This window comes from Apis mellifera, linkage group LG4 (genome assembly GCF_003254395.2).
Source record: "Apis mellifera strain DH4 linkage group LG4, Amel_HAv3.1, whole genome shotgun sequence".
NCBI classification, from domain to species: domain Eukaryota; kingdom Metazoa; phylum Arthropoda; class Insecta; order Hymenoptera; family Apidae; genus Apis; species Apis mellifera.
Window position 1 is genome coordinate 1,983,152 of NC_037641.1, and position 17,640 is coordinate 2,000,791.

Below are 17,640 nucleotides of genomic sequence, written 5' to 3' on the forward strand. Positions count from 1 at the left end.
ATATTATATAAGATGAGTTTAGAGAAACCGCTTAAACTTCTTGAGAATTTGAAACTTTGTAAGATCTTGACAGACAAAATCCTTATCTTTTTCTCTTTTTTTCTAATCTTATCCTTTTTTAAATATTTATTTATTTTGTCAAAGATTAAAATTTTATTATTATATTTTTATTTTTAGAATTTTTTATAATTAATAACAATAGATTCTTTTTCGGTATGAAAAAATTATGCATATATTTTTTTTTTTATAAAAAATATCATACGAATTGAAATCAATTTAAAATACTAAATACAAATTTAATGAAATTATTATTAAGTTAGTAAATTAAATGAAAATAAATTGATGTCATTTTTTTTTGTAAATTGTATTATATACAAATCTTCTTTATGTAGTTTTCGAGAATTTCGAAATAAAATAAAAATAACAAAAAATTTCGAAATTCAAGAATATTTTTTATTCTTAAAAGATTATAAGATTTTGAATCATTCATTCTTAAATATATTATATTTATATCAATCTATATATATATATATATATATATATATATAGTATATTTTTATATATAGTATTATTTTTATAATAATTAACAATTAAAAAAATAATTTAAGTAACTAATATATATAATATATATATACTATATATATATATATATATATATATATATATATATATATATATATATATATATATATATATATATATAGTATATATATATTAGTTACTTAAATTATTTTTTTAATTGATAATTATTATAAAAATAATACTTTTAAATATTTATGTATAAACAAATTGACCGAATGTTATTTTACTATTCTATTACAAAAATGATAAAATTAAATAAAGAATTATAATATTAATACTATATATATGAAGTATATTCTAAAATATAAAGTTTCAAATTACTTTATTTAAATATTTTATATACCAAAAACATTTAATAAGAATATTATAAAAATCATAAAAAATATATTTACAAAATTATAAAAACAAAAAACCTAATTAAAAATATATTAATAAAAAATCATATTAAATAATGCAAAAATTAATGAAAACTTTATTCAAATAAATTTTCATCAAATAAATTCAATCAAATTTATAATAAATTCTATGAAGTATCATAATATATAAATCATAAAATTTCATAAATTCCATAAATCCCAAAAGCTTCTATAAAAAATATCTAAAAAATATCTTTATATACGACTTTGTGTACAAAATAAAATTTTTATGAATGAATTTTCGTTTCTTAGAAACCTGTTTTATATTCTATTCAAAAATTCTCTTCATAAGCAAATGTTTCTGCTTCGAAACAATGATAATTTATACACTAATAAATAGTTGTTGCTGCAACAACAGATGAACACACATGTATTCTGATTTTAGATTATGGGCAGTATGCCAATTATAATGCATCGTGCAACGTGGAATCGATTATGCTTTGCCGTAGATAAATCTATCCATTTAGATTATCGGAAGCGCAATTAAAATGTTTGAAAATATTTTAATTCAAATGGAATTTATCGCTGGTTCACCTTGAAAACATATTTGCATATTTTTAAGATCAAGTGTATTTTGTAATCAAGTGTGCAAAATTATTCCCTTAATCTTGACATATTTACTTTCAGTGAAATTCCAGTTACACTTGATATTCGTTGAATTTTATTAAAATATCATGTAATCATCATTAATGAAGAGAACGAATTAAAAAATCTATTTTTATATAATTATATAATAATTAATGAATAAATATAAATATAGCTATTATGAAAAGAAAAAAATTGTCTCGCTAAAAAAATTAAAATATAATTTTTTTATAGTAATTACAAATATTATTAAATTATTATTATTAATTATTTAAATTATTAAATAAAAATTAAAAGAAAAAATAAATCAATAGAAATACACAAAAAGAAAAATGATTGATCGTTCATGAATAATAACACATTGAAAAGAAATTTTTATATATTGCAAATTTAGAATATTGATATTTTTTTTTTTATATGATCTTATCTATCGATAACATATGATAAATTGGCAGAATTTTCATAATCTCTGTGTATATTTATATCCATATAAGAATTTTATTTCATAAAATGGTAAAATCAATGAGAAAAATTCAAACTTATCTTGATATAAGATAAAGCTTGATAAAGTTTAATAAAACTTATAAGATTAAACTTGATAAAAAAAATATTTCTGCAGATAGAAATTTTTTGAATCTTGTTAATTTTGTTTTAATACGCTGTTCATATATTTTATTCAAATTTACAAAGAACTCAATAAAAATATTTATAAAATTCATAAACAATCTTTGGTATCAAATATATGAATTTACATTATTACTTCAGAAGTAATTTCTTCATTAAAATTATACGATTTAATTTTATTAATTTTATTAAATCGTTAACTAATTATTAATAAAAATTATATTAAAAATAAAATACTTTGAAAAAAACATAAATACAAAAAAATAATTAATAGTAAATAAATAATAAATAAGTTCTTTAATGAGCTAAGTTTTAAGTGTTCATAATAGAAATTAGTAATTAATAATACTTTAACTAAATATTTAAACAATTAATCTTAATTATTATTCAGTAATTTAATTAATTTTAATTATTATTCAATAAAGAAATCTTCTAAGTTCTATTTTATGTCAAACATTAATAAGTTAAAATTTTTAATTTTAAATTTGAGAATAGTTCTTCTTTAAGAAATTATTTTATAATTTTTGATATTGATGAAAATAAAATTAAGAAAAAAAAAAATTTTAATTTCAATTTGTTTTTCATTGTTTTTTACTTATTTTTGAAGAATGTAAACAAAGTTATAAAATTTTGAAGTTAAAGAATTTTTCAATGATTAGATATAAAATGCCATATAAAATTATAATAATAAATAAAATCTGATTTCAGATTGGAATTCACCATTAAAAAATACATAAACATTACTTAAATATTCTGTAATAAAACTGTAATAAAAAATCTTGTAATTAAAAAATTGTTTATTGAATTTTATTGTTATATATATATATATATATATATATATAATCTGTTGAAATTATTGATTAATAAATATTGAGAAATCAATTCAAATTTAATTATTATTTTAATTTGTGCTTTTTTAAATTTGTTTTTGTATACTAAAAATATTATATCTATTTTGATGACAAATTTTAAATATCTTGAAACTTTTAATAATAATAAAATAAATTATTTGTTTGGAAAAGAAAATAATCATATGATTAATCGAGTCTCATTTAATAGTTTACAATATTTATAAAATAACTTTTGACCGATTACATAATAGATTATCATCGACCTCATTCAGATAGATGAAACCTTGAATTGTGAAAAATAAATATAAATTTTACCTATTTCATTTTACGAACATGTAAAAGAAATTTCAAAAATATTCGGATTTCGTAAATATGATGTAATTCACATTATTAATTTGTAAATAATTTTTTAAAACCAAACAAATATATAATTAAAATAACGTATTTAAATCATATATTATAATAAATCATTACAAATCATATTGAATCGTTAAATAATAATAATAAAAATAATAATAAATTAATTTGTTTTTTGATTTTAACATTTAAACAAAATTAATCTCAAGTAAGATTAATCCCCAATCTACCTTAACGAATCATTTTAATATTTTAATCAAAGATTATTCATCAAATAGATTAAGAGTGATTGAAAATAATTCTTCTACAAAAATAAAAATTTTATTATTATATAGATGTTTGTTACTTTTCCATATTTATTTTTTCAAAATTTATTTCTTAGGAACAAGAATGAAATTATTCATTGCATCTTTCTTTATAAAAAAAAATTTCGAATAAATATTCTTGAATAGATTTAATTTCTTCGATTCCTTCGATCCCAAGCATTGATTGAATTTTGATAAAATATCTAAAAAAAATTTAAATTTATTGAAGATTATTACATTTCTTTCTCTACTAATCTCAAATATTAATTATAAAATAATAAACTTAATACTCAAAAATTTTTCATATGTGTATATCTTATAAGTTGAATCTTATCTTATAAATTGAATAATTATTCATCAATTATTAAAAAATTTAACAAAATATTAATTAAGTTTAAAGACAATTCTTTTATTTTTTTAATTATTTGTTCATTCATTTAAAAAATAATAAATTAATAAATTTACTTCTATACATGGCTTTGATATTTGCAGAAAGTTAATTTTAATCTCCATTTGTACAACGAATCAATTTATTTAGCTCGTTTCAATGACAGATCAATTGACAGATTATGAAATTCATGGGGTGTCCAGGCAATCGATAAATACAGAGAATAAATAGTTATACACTTGAACAATTGCAAGCATTAAGAAATCGAAAGTTTAAATTAATTATTTAATAATAAAACTTTTAATCCATGTTTAACAAATATGCAATATTTATCATGTTATTTTTTCTTTAAACAAACATAATTTTAAACATAATAATTTTTTCTTTAAATTTTTTTTATATACAAATAAATTCTAAGAAAATAAAATTTTTTGAAGAAATATAAAAAACACATTTTTTTTATATATTGACATATTATTTTAATATTAAATTATAAAAATTAGTAATAAAAAAAGTTAATATAAAAGGATACACAAAATGTTAATGAAATATCCTTGGAAGTCTATTCTAGAGTTCAAAAAAGTACAAAAATGATAAAAAAATTTATTAATTTATGAATAATTTAAGTTTCTATTCTTTTATCTAGATGAAATAAAACAAAATGAAGTAAAAGAACTATGATAAAGATACCTCATTTTAGTATTTTCATCTCATTTCATCTATATAATCTATATAAATTTAAATTGTTTATATCTCAATATATAACTTTTAACTGACATTTTTCTATATCAACTTTTGTATTTGATGTGTTTTTAAAATTAATTTTTCAAAGAGAATAGAAAAATAAAAAAAAAGTTTAAAAATTTTAAACTTATTAATCTAAAATAACGATATCGATATGGATATAGATAATAGTCATATCATTTTGTAATCTTTGAAGATAAAAATAGTTCATGATCTAAAACTATAAAAATACGGAAATAGGACAAACAGAATGAATTAAAGTTCAGCTAAACTTAACCAATGATGATCTTGATCATTTAATAGATATGAGTCAATCCAATTGTTCGATGTCTGAGGGAAAAACAATTATGATTTGGTTCAATTTATTCTATTGATTACTTTTTGATGCATAGTACAAAATGTAGTATCACTTTCATTCGTAAAAACAGCAAGAAAGTTCACTTACTTTAGAACATTTTATTTATTGAGAAAATGATAGAATTTCTTATGATGAATATTAGAATAATGAGTATAAAAATGTTGTATTATATAAATATACAAAAATTTTATCTTCTTTTATATTGTTGTTTTTAAAAGAATACTTTTTTTTAATTTATTTATTTTCTTTTTTTACATTTATTTTTCCATGATGATTATTTTTTATATCTTAAAATTTAAATTTATTAAAAAAATTTTAAATAATCTTTATTCTGAATAACTTTTAATATTCAAATTATCAAATATTGTAATTTTATATATTATATATATATATTATATATTATATATATATAATATATAATATATATATATATATTATATATTATATTAATTTATATATAATATTGTAATTTTATATATATTATATATTATATATATTATATAATCTAAGAATTTTTTCAAAAAAGATTAATTACACTAACTTTTTTTAACTTTTTATATGATCATTTTTTTATTAATGATTTAACAAAAATAAAAAATGCATCATTATATTATTGTATTTTCATTTTATATTTTCAAAATAATAGATTTTCATATATGATATTTCATTTTTTTTTTTCTAGAAAATTCTATGAAATGAAATAGAATTTTAAAAATGTTTGATGTAAAATTGTATTTATAATTATTTTTATTAATTATTTTACATGAAAATTTAACCAAAAATTTTCTAGCTTTCTATTATTTTTAGATATTTTTTGATATATATATATATAATTTTTTGATATTTTTCTTTTGATTTTTCCTTTTTTAATAATAACGTATAGATATAATAATAGAATATAAAAATGAAATATCATTCAGGATATATATTTATTATTAAAATTGTACCATATTCAATCAACAAACTAATAATATTTCAATATAATTATCCGAAATATTGACTAAATATTGAGAAATTTGGGAGACATTGCAACTATAGTTATTGTAATAAATTTATAAATAAAAAAAATAAAAATAACAGACATATAAATCTATAACTTTATAAATTTTTATATATTTCTATTTCAATGTAGTAAAAGTAAGAAATTTTCCTTAAAAAAAATTTATTGTTAAGAATAATACAATATTAATTATTAATATTAATGTTAATAAGTATAATAATCAATAAACATTTAAAACATATTAAAACATTATATCTTAAAAAGTAAAAATTATTTAAAAATTATATAGAATAATGAAGCAAAATAAAATTAAAAATTATATTTTTATTATAATTATTATTTATAATCATATATTATTTATAATTTTATATATTATAATCATAATTATTATTTATAATTTTTATTTTTCATTATTATAAATAACTTTATATTGATGCGAATTAAAACTTTAAATTATAAAATATTCAGATTTTAATGTTTAATCAACTTGTAAAAAATATTTTGAAAATTATGTTCAAAATATAAAAAAAATTGAAAAGCTATTTTATTTTCTTATGAAAAATTTTTATTTTATTAAAATGAATTATTTTATAAATAATATATTATATTATATTATATTATATTATATGTATATATAAAATTAAAATTTTTGAATCCAAAAATTCTTTTATATAAAGTAAAAATATTTTTATCTGAATATTTTTAATTATTTAAATATTTTTTATTCAATTTTGAAATAATTAAGAATTATTTGTTGAGACTGTAGATTCTATTTCATTTAATCCATGCATCAAGTTCAATTTTTTTGCTAAATCTGAACTATGAATCTTTAAAATATATTAATAGGATATATCTAGTATCTTTCTACTTTTATAATATCTTCATTACAAGATCTATAATTTTTAATAATTCTTCAATAAATATATATAATAAATAAATGATTAAACAGTTAAATATATATAACAATTTAATATTTTATTAATATCTTTAATAATACTTTGTATTTATTTTTTATAAAATAAATAATATATACAATATATTATTAACAAATAAATAATATAATATATAACAATATTATAGATATTGAAATATAATAAGATATAGAATAAAAAATTTATTATAATAATAGATAAAATCAAAATTTCAGAATATAGTCAAACGTCTTTAAAATCCAAAATCTAGTTTTTAAATAATTTTTCAGATTTTTTTAATGCTTCATTCTACACAGTAATTGTTTTATTTTCTTCGCAGAATGAATACAAATAAAATTAAAATGATTAAAATAAAATGTAAAAAAATTATTATATACTAATTATTCTACTATTATTATACTAATATTTGAAATAAAAAAATTATTATATATATTAAAAAATATGATTATTAATATTGGTTACGATTTGATTTATTTTATTATAAACATTGTATACCAAATCTCTCATATATTTAAAAAAAAGAAATACAAGAAATTTATTTAAACTTATTGAAAGAATCTTATAAAAGTCTAAAAAAATATATACAAATAAAATCTCATAATAATTATATTTTAATGAACAACTAATAGCTGATATCAAAATATTTTTTAATTGTGAAGAAATCTTATATTCTATGGAATAAAGTATTCTTAAAATAGTCATATTTATTATCAATAATCAAAATATAGTGTTTATTGAAATAACATCTTTCAAAAGATGTATGTCTATTGAATACTATTGTTAGGTACATTACATATTGTTAATATTTAACAGTTCGATAAAAATTTTTATCAAAAATTTGAAAATGATTATTTAATTAACATTATAAACTCAAATCAAGTATAAATAGAAGAAGAAATATAATAGAATTTTCAATATCATAAATAATTACGATACTATTTGCATAATTGAATAATTTTTATTGTAAAAGATTTTTATTTTAAAATTTAATAAATTAATAAATTAAAAAGAAACTTTAAAAATTTTAAAAATTCAAAAATTTTCTTTGATCTTTATTTTTGTCTCGCAATTTTTTGTTACTATTTACTAATTTATTAATCTTATTACTAATTTAAATTTAATTAATCTTTTTAATATATTTATTTTATCAATATATTTTTGCCTAAATTTTTCATTTTATGTTCTAGTGATTATTTTTCCTGTATTTCATATTGTTTTTAAAATAATAAATACTTCAAAATGCATAGGAATATATTTGAATTTGCAGATTTGTTTTCTTTTTCTTCATTTTTATTGAAAACTTTTTATTTGTTTCATAATTTCAATATCATTTATATATTATCATATATATATTATATATTATCAATATATCATTTATATCATTTATATCACTTATTTTATCATTATTTATCCATTCCAATTAAATCATTTTTGGTATAATTTTTATAATTTGTTATATTGCAATATTTTAAATATTTCATTGTTATATCAATTTTCATTTAAATTTTTCACATATTTCTATTTTAAGTAAAAATCTATGTTTTTTTTTAAATAATATTTGTAACATCTTTCTATTCATTTGCTAATTAATAAATAAAACTTTTTCATATTTATTATTTATATTTATTATATTTATTTGTATTTGATAAATTTATTGTTACTTTTTAATAAAAATTATTATAATAAATATTTTCTATAATTTTGTATGATTATTTTCTATAATTTTCTATAATTTTTAAAAGATTCAATAATATACCTTGATCTATTGATTGTATGAATGGAATTATTAGATTAAAAATATTATTTTAATAAATTCATTTATTTCATGTAATGCATTGATATAAATGATGAATAGCATATATATATATATATATATATATATTTATATAATATTTTTTCAAATATACCTATAGAACATATGGAATATATGATCTATTAATTTATTAAATTAATAGATTAATAATTAGATAGTTATATAATATTTCCCAAAAAAAGAAATAAAAACTTATATAATATTCAAATAATATTAAATAAATTTATATTATATTAATTTTAATTATATTAATATAAATTTAATTTGTATAAATTTTTATTAAAAAAAACTTAAAAATTGATAAAACATTGAAAATATATATATTTGAAGAATGACAAATCTAAAAATGTAATAGTAATAGTTAATATGATAAATTTAAAAATATAAAAATAAAATAAAAATTATTAATGAAAAAAAAATAAAAATTCATCTGCTAAATTTAGAAGAAATTAATGAATATTATTAAATAAATTTTCAAAGTTTTCAATATTATATAGTTAATTATTGTAGAGAAAATTTTAAATTTCCCGCTACATTCTATTATGAAAACTGTTGTAAAAATTATAACAATTACTATGTAAAAAAATTGTATTATGAAAAAAAAATTTATGAAAAAAAATCTTAATATTGCTAAATGACTTTTTTTAATTAAGAAAAATCAACAATATGATCAAATGTGATTAAATTTAAAATGAAGTATAAATTATTGGTGAAGATTAGTTTCACATTGCACTGTATTTTAGCTAAAGATACTACAGCACGATATCCAGCATCCTCGAAATTATGTTTCGATATCTTTGCTGCTATTCAAAGCGTATACATTATCGACGCAATGCGAAACGACTCAATCAAATTTGATCTGAAAATATATTTTTATTTCGATTATTATTTTCATTATATAATTAGAAAAGATTATAGAAAAATTTTTCTAGGTATCTAGATAATAATCAAAATGCGATTAAAAAATAAATTGAAAGGAAATTTAAAATAAAATTCCATAAATGCTATTGAAAAAAGAAAAAAATATTAGAATTTGTATATTGAATTTTTAGATATTATTATTATACACGTAATTAAAAATTATAATCCATATTTAGACGATCGAATTTATTTTAACCAACTTTCAAAAGAAACAAATAAATCATTTTTCGATATAATCATCCAATATATTAAGCTTATATTATATTATTTAAGCTTTTATATTCATTAAAAATATTTATTTTTAAATTCATTAAAAAAATTTACTCATTAAATATTTTGAACCACAAATGTTTTCTTTTCTTTATCAAGTGTTACTTTTCATTTTCATAGAACTTCTTTAGCAAGATCAAATAAATAATTGTTCGATGAAATGATCAGGATTATAGAGAAAACTAAATTTGCTCCAACAAAATCTTTGAAAAATATGAATAGCGATATAAAAATATACATTATCATGCAACAATGTTATTTTTTCTTTCGTGAAAATCATAAATGTAGCAGCTGTTTTTATAATTGAACAAATAGTAATACATTCAAATCTGCATAATGTCTAGAGAGACAGTGACGAAGAACATTAATAAAATAGTGCGGCTACCAAAAATTTTATTAAAATTACATAATGAAGATAATTTTTTATTTGTATAAAAATTTTATTAATTTTATTAATTAATATTTTGTGTATTTTTATTTAAAAATTTGGGAATGTTTTTTTATCTTTACTGTCACTGTTTTTATTTTTTTTTTTCATTACAAATTCATTGTTGTTTGTTTTCATTTTTTTTTAAATACTAACATTTATTAAAATATTGTCAATAATAATTTAACTAGGAAAATATTAAAATATATAAAGTAAATGTAATTATTTAAAAATAAAAAAATGGATTGAATTGTAAAGGAAACATCAAACATGATTCAATGATTACATAATATTCAATGAATTTACTAGAATAATTAAACTAATTTTCTTTGTCTCTGTTTTTCTTCTTAACAAAAAAAAAAGACCCAAGATGATGTAAAATTGAATAATAATTAATCAAATGCGATTAGCTGATATTAATAGATTACATTATAATAGATTATATTTTAAATGATTAAAATGAGAATATTTTTATATTATTATATAAATCAATTATATTATTATATTATTATATTATTATATATATATTTTTATTACATATATATTATAGGAATAAATATTTTTTGAAACATTGATTAATCGTCGATCAAATTATTATAAATTTTGCTTTATTTGGCAAATTTATTATTAGAAATAAAATGATAAATTAATTTTCTCCTTATATTTTAACAATAGAAATTAGACATTTAATGCTTCATAATTGCACATGATCTCATGAAAGTGTAATCTATCGGAATATATAATATATTTATATAATATACTTCTTATATATACGAAATTAATTTCAAAATTTCAGTAGCTATTACAAATATGTAATTGATATATGATTGATTATTAGTGAAATCGTTCAATACTCATAAATATATATAAAAATGAATACTTGAATTTGGAGAAAAATTCATTATATAAAATTTTTACAATTTTGTTTTACAATTTTATCCTTATTTTATTATTAAAAATTAATTTTAAATAATATTCTTTTATTATTTCAAGGATATCATTGAAATTCGAATTTTGATTTATATAATTATTATTATTTGATATTTTTATATTTCAAATTCGATTAATGATAATTTTTTTATTTTGATTAATAAACATTCGAAATTCTGATTATAAATTTTTAAAGAAAATATTTAATTTCTGATAATTTATGTTATATAAATAACAAAAATATTCTTATTATGTTTATTCAATTAAATTATATATATATTAAAAAAACATTAGAATCATTCAAACATTCATGAATCATCTTTTTAGAATTAAATAATTAAGAAATAATTATATATTATTTTTATTATATATTATATAATTATATGATTATATGATTATCATCTTTATTAATATATTATGGTTATTAATACTATTAAATTTTCTAATTATTTTTAATTTTTGATAAATATTATTATAATAATATAATTTTTGATAATTTTCAATAGAAGTAAATATTAATAGAAATTTTTCAATGACCTTGATTATTTTTACATTTTTGAAAAGACCATCAATTTTTCTTATTTGTTATTCATTAATTGTTCATTAAATGAAAGAAAAAGAAATAGTTATCAAATAAATGGAAATAAATTTTGTTTTTAATTAAAATCAATAGAAATATCCAATTGAATTACAAATTACATTAAATTAGAAATCATTAAGATAAATTTATTCTATATCCGTATTGTATCATTCTTTCAATAATGTGAATATTTTTTTATATAATCAATAATATAGAAAGAAAATGGTTTTATGGGAATTTAATTAATTTTAGTGTTTAAAAATTTGAGGAAATTTTTTATTTATCGAGAATGATATATTGATATATGAAAATGATATGATCCAACTTAAATTTTGCATAAATTATTTTAATTTTGCATATAATATTACTTGAAATTATTGTAGAAGATGATGTGAAAAAAAATAAAAAAAAATTTTTTATCTAGAATGAATAAATGTTATCCTAATTTACATTTATTTGATTTCAATTTGATTCATTTAATTACAATGTCATTTTATTATTAAATCATATTGTTATAAATTCATTAATTTATTAATTTTTTATAATAATTTTTTTCTTAATTCTTTTGGTGGTCTTAGAAATTTTCTTCCTGTTTGAAAAATATATTTTTGAAATTTCTCACAAAAATTAATAAACTATAAATTTTATCTCTAACTACTATGTAAAAGAAGTAATAAAAACAAAGAGAATATTAAATATTTTATTTCATTAAATGAGAAAAAAAATAATAGCTTTTGATATGTTATTTGAAGCACTGCAAAAGAATTATAAATTTTTTAATTATTTTCGTAAAGAAAATATAATATAAATTATAACATATAATTTATTATATAATATAAATTAATATTTTCAGTTATATACATTCCTTTATTATATAAAAATTATTTAAAATGTAAATAATATATAGAATATTTTGCATAATTAAACCTAACTATAAAAGTATTTACTTTTTTTATAAATTGTAATGCTATATTTCTTATACTGTTATTATTTTTGTAGATTTTGTCGAATGAGATATAATAGAAATATAATAGAAATATATAATAAAAGAGATAAAAGATCGATTAAAGATTGAATTCGATTTAAACGGAAATGTAAAAAAAAATATATATATATATAAAGGATGTGTATGACATTTAATAATATTCAATATAATCATTTTGATTTTTGTTTTTATCTTTTTTTAAAGTCTGGTAGAAGTTAAAGTAACAAATATTTGTTTGTATTTTTATTTAATTCCTTTTCTTGTCTTCATTACAAATTTTTCATCTATGACATTTTATAAATTGCCGTTATATTTTTTTTTGTATATATCTATTTAAAACATTGTGCATTAATCGCTTATTTCCTCGATATTAATTATTTCACTTCTGTGAAAATAATAAATTGAAATAATAATAATTTTCTGATTTATAAAAAATAAAATAAATAATTTTCAAAATTTTATTATATATATATTACAAGATTCGATATGAGATTAATAAGATAGTAGAAATAATAATTGCTTAAAATATAAATACATGTTTCCAAATTTCCAATAGAATCTGATTTGCATCTTTTTGTTCCTTAGCCTAATTTTAATTTCCTACAAATTTCGGAGGTTTCTTAAATATTTCTGCAATTATTTTTTTATACTTATATTTTTATATATAAATGTTATAAAAATTAAATTAAAACTATTGCATATTAATTTATTTTATCCGTTATCAACTATTGAATTCAAAATAATTCTTTACTCTTCAAATCTTGAATCTACATCTATCTATTTTTTAATTATTAGAATAATCTAGAATTAATCGAATTGTTGCTAAATAAAATGTCAAATCATTCGCCATAAATTTTGAATTAATTTATTAAAATTTATTTTTTTGAACATCAAATTGATTATTCTATGATCGATTTATATAATTCATATAATTTCAACAACCTTTGATATGAAATATATAATATTCATTGGATTAATTCGAAAAAAAAATATGATTAAATAGCTACTGCCAAAGATATTATATTTGAAATTAGCGCCATCAAAAATCTTTTATTATTTTTAATTTTCAATATTTTTATATTGCAATCGTTTATCTATCTTTTTTTTTTTTTTTGCTGATTTTAAAATGAAACGAATGGATAATTTTTTGTAATTTTTGATATTGGAGATTTAAAGAAAAGGTAATACAAGAAAAAGAAATCAATTAATGATAATTTATTGAAATACTGAATTGATAATGGAGTTAGTGTTTAGCAATTATTAAATGTAAGTAGTGGGTCATGATGGATTAGTGATGAAGTCATCAAAATAGCAAAACAAAAATTTTTTGTTGAGAAATTTATTCTGGTTATATCAAGAAGATGATATAGCAGTATCAGATATATAACATATCTTCATTATTTGTGATACTAATTATTGTTTTATGTAATATTATAAATATTATGAATATTGTAAATTATGAGAAAAATATTTTGATTTATAATGTATGAGTCATAAGAAACTCCAAATAAGAACTTACAATGTTAGAATCGATTTATATTCATAAAAAAAATTAAAAGATATCATTTGTGAAAAATAAAAATTTTGTTTTGTCAAATAAAATAATGTTTTATAGGAAAAATTTATTCTAAGATAAATAGATATTAATTAACTTTCTAATTCATTAAATTTTCCATATTTTTATTAACAAATAAATGGCGAATATTTCTATTCTTTAAATATTTATAAGAAATTTTATCAATCGATATAACTAAAATTTATATAAAATTTCATGATTTTATTCGTAAAAATAATAGAAAATTCGTTAATATTCGTTAATTTAGGAATGTCGAAATGGTCGACATGCAAATTAATTTATATTTTTCTTCGTTTGTTTAGAAAAGCCATAGGAGAATACTCTTTTCATACTTTTAAGAACTATTTCTTGGAATATTACAAGAGTAAAACTATTATTATTAGCAAACTACATAATAATTCTTCAATTATATATCATATACTTGTTTCACGGAATAGTAATGATTTACTTATAATGGAAATTGTATAGTTTCTTGAAGAAAAGAAATTAAAGAGATTGGCTAATCAGAAGAGAAAAGAATTCTCGAAGGAGAATGAAATTAGATGGGCTTGCATATTTATCATATATACACTATTTTTAATATATTTTATTATATAATAATTACTATATATAATAAAAATTTTATTCATATAATTTTCGATAATCCTATATAAAAAAAATATTGAATTTTTTTAAAGTAGCCAGTTTAAATCTTTTTATGTGATTAACTATTTTTTATAGACAAAAAATGTTATTTCCATATAATAGAAGGTTAATAAAGGTTAATAAAGATTAATAAACATACAATAGAAGTATTATCCTATAAATGACATATTATCATACCATTAAATCATTATAATCATACCATTAAAGTGGATGAAATATTCTATTTGATCATTTACATTATTTTTTGTGATCGAATTATTAATAATAACATTTTTTGAAATAAATGAAAATTTCTAATGATATCAATTCGATTTACTTTTTTAGAAAAATTTTGTTACATTTGAAAATTAATTAATAGAATCTGTTATATACAAATTATAGAAATTTCATTAATAATAAACATATAAATTTATATCTTAAAATTTATATTGAATAATATTTTTTCAATTGAAATTGTTATAAAATTATTGCAAATATTAAATTAGTAAATAAATATAACAAGTAAATTAAATATAATATAAGTCAATTATAAGAATTGTAAAATTGTAAAATTGTAAAATTGTAAAAATTATAAGAATTGTAAATTAAATATAATATAAATCAATTGTAAAAAAAAATATGTTTGAAAAGAATGAAAATTCAAAAAATTGTGTGATTTCATTTGTCACTCTGGTTAATATAACAATTACAATAGGTATAATGCATATTTTTTTCCTGCGAAAATTCAAAGAAATTAAACTATTCTTAGTAATAGAGGAGTTTTTTTTATCAATAGATAGATTTTCAATGGATAGATTTGAATATCTCTTTTATTAATTCCTAATATATGAAATCAACCAATCTATGTGTTTCATCTTTCCTATGTAAGATATCCAAGGTAATTTCGGCTTTTATAGATAATCAAAAAGTTAGAATTCCAATAACACTCAAGAATAATTAATAATCATTCAAAATTAATAGAATAATCATTGTACGCAATAATCTAGATAGACATTATTCAATATAATAATATTTATATGCATATATTTTTGTGTAGTACTTAAAGAATTTCATTAATATTTTGAAAATTAATAAATTCCTGAAATTAAAATTTTATATGAAATAAAATTCTTTCCTTCTTTTCTTTTTTTTTAAATATCATTTTTATTTACGATTAATAGCATATAGAATTATAATTATTAATTATATTTAAAATATCCTAACCAGAAATGCAAATAGATGTATACAAGAACTATCTCAGTTAGTCATTTCCTTTTTTCGAGGAACCATATAATTCTCATTTTTAATTAAGTGATTCTCATGAAAAATTATTACATAAAACTATTGTCTAAGAAATGTATAAAAAATGATAAATATATAAAAGGAAAAAGAATAAACTATTACATATAATGAAAGGAAACATAAAATATAATATGAATAAAATATAATTATGAATAAAGGAACAATTGGAAAAATATGTAATCTACTAATAGCTCATGAGATTGGAAGAAAAAGTTCTTTAAAAATATGAGAAGAGCTGTTCTTTTATGACTTTTCTCAAGAGGATAAATGGAGAATGACACAAATCATGAGTAAATAATATAGAAATTTTAATAGAATTTTAATTTAATTTTAATATAGAAATTATAATAGAAATTACTTACTAAAATCTTCTTATGTATATGTGGATTTCTTTTTATACAGAATTTTTTTAAGAGATTAATTAATACTTATAATTTATAAATAATTTTTTTAATAATTTACTTTGTTATAATTGTAAAACATGTATGTAATACATATTATATGAAAAGAAATTTTATAAAAATTATATATATCTTATAAATATTAAATTCATTAAATTCATTTTTCTATATCTAATTCTCAAATGAGGTACGGTAAATTGATTTGAGAAAAAATTGTAAAAATTAAATTATATAGAAAAAAAAAATATTATATATATGAAAAAAAAAATTATTTTTGATGCGAAAACTAGATATAAATAATAAATTATGTTCAAACAAAACATATGAAAATCTTAAACTCTACTTAATTTTAATAGAATAGATTTTATTTATTTTTTTTTTAATGTAAATTTTTCTATTCTATTTAAATTACTTTCATTATATTTTCATTCATTAATTGTATTTTAGAATAATTTTGTGTTAATTTACATATATGTTGATTTATTTTTCCACCTAAAAGGATTTTTAATGAGATATTCAATATATAGTTAAAGAAATTGTTATATAATATTGGGAAAAAATAATTATATAATAGAAATATCCTTTTCAACAATACCAGGTTTTATTAAATCAAAATATATATCTATAATAAAAATATTGCTTTTGTTTATTGTTATTTCTAATACTGCT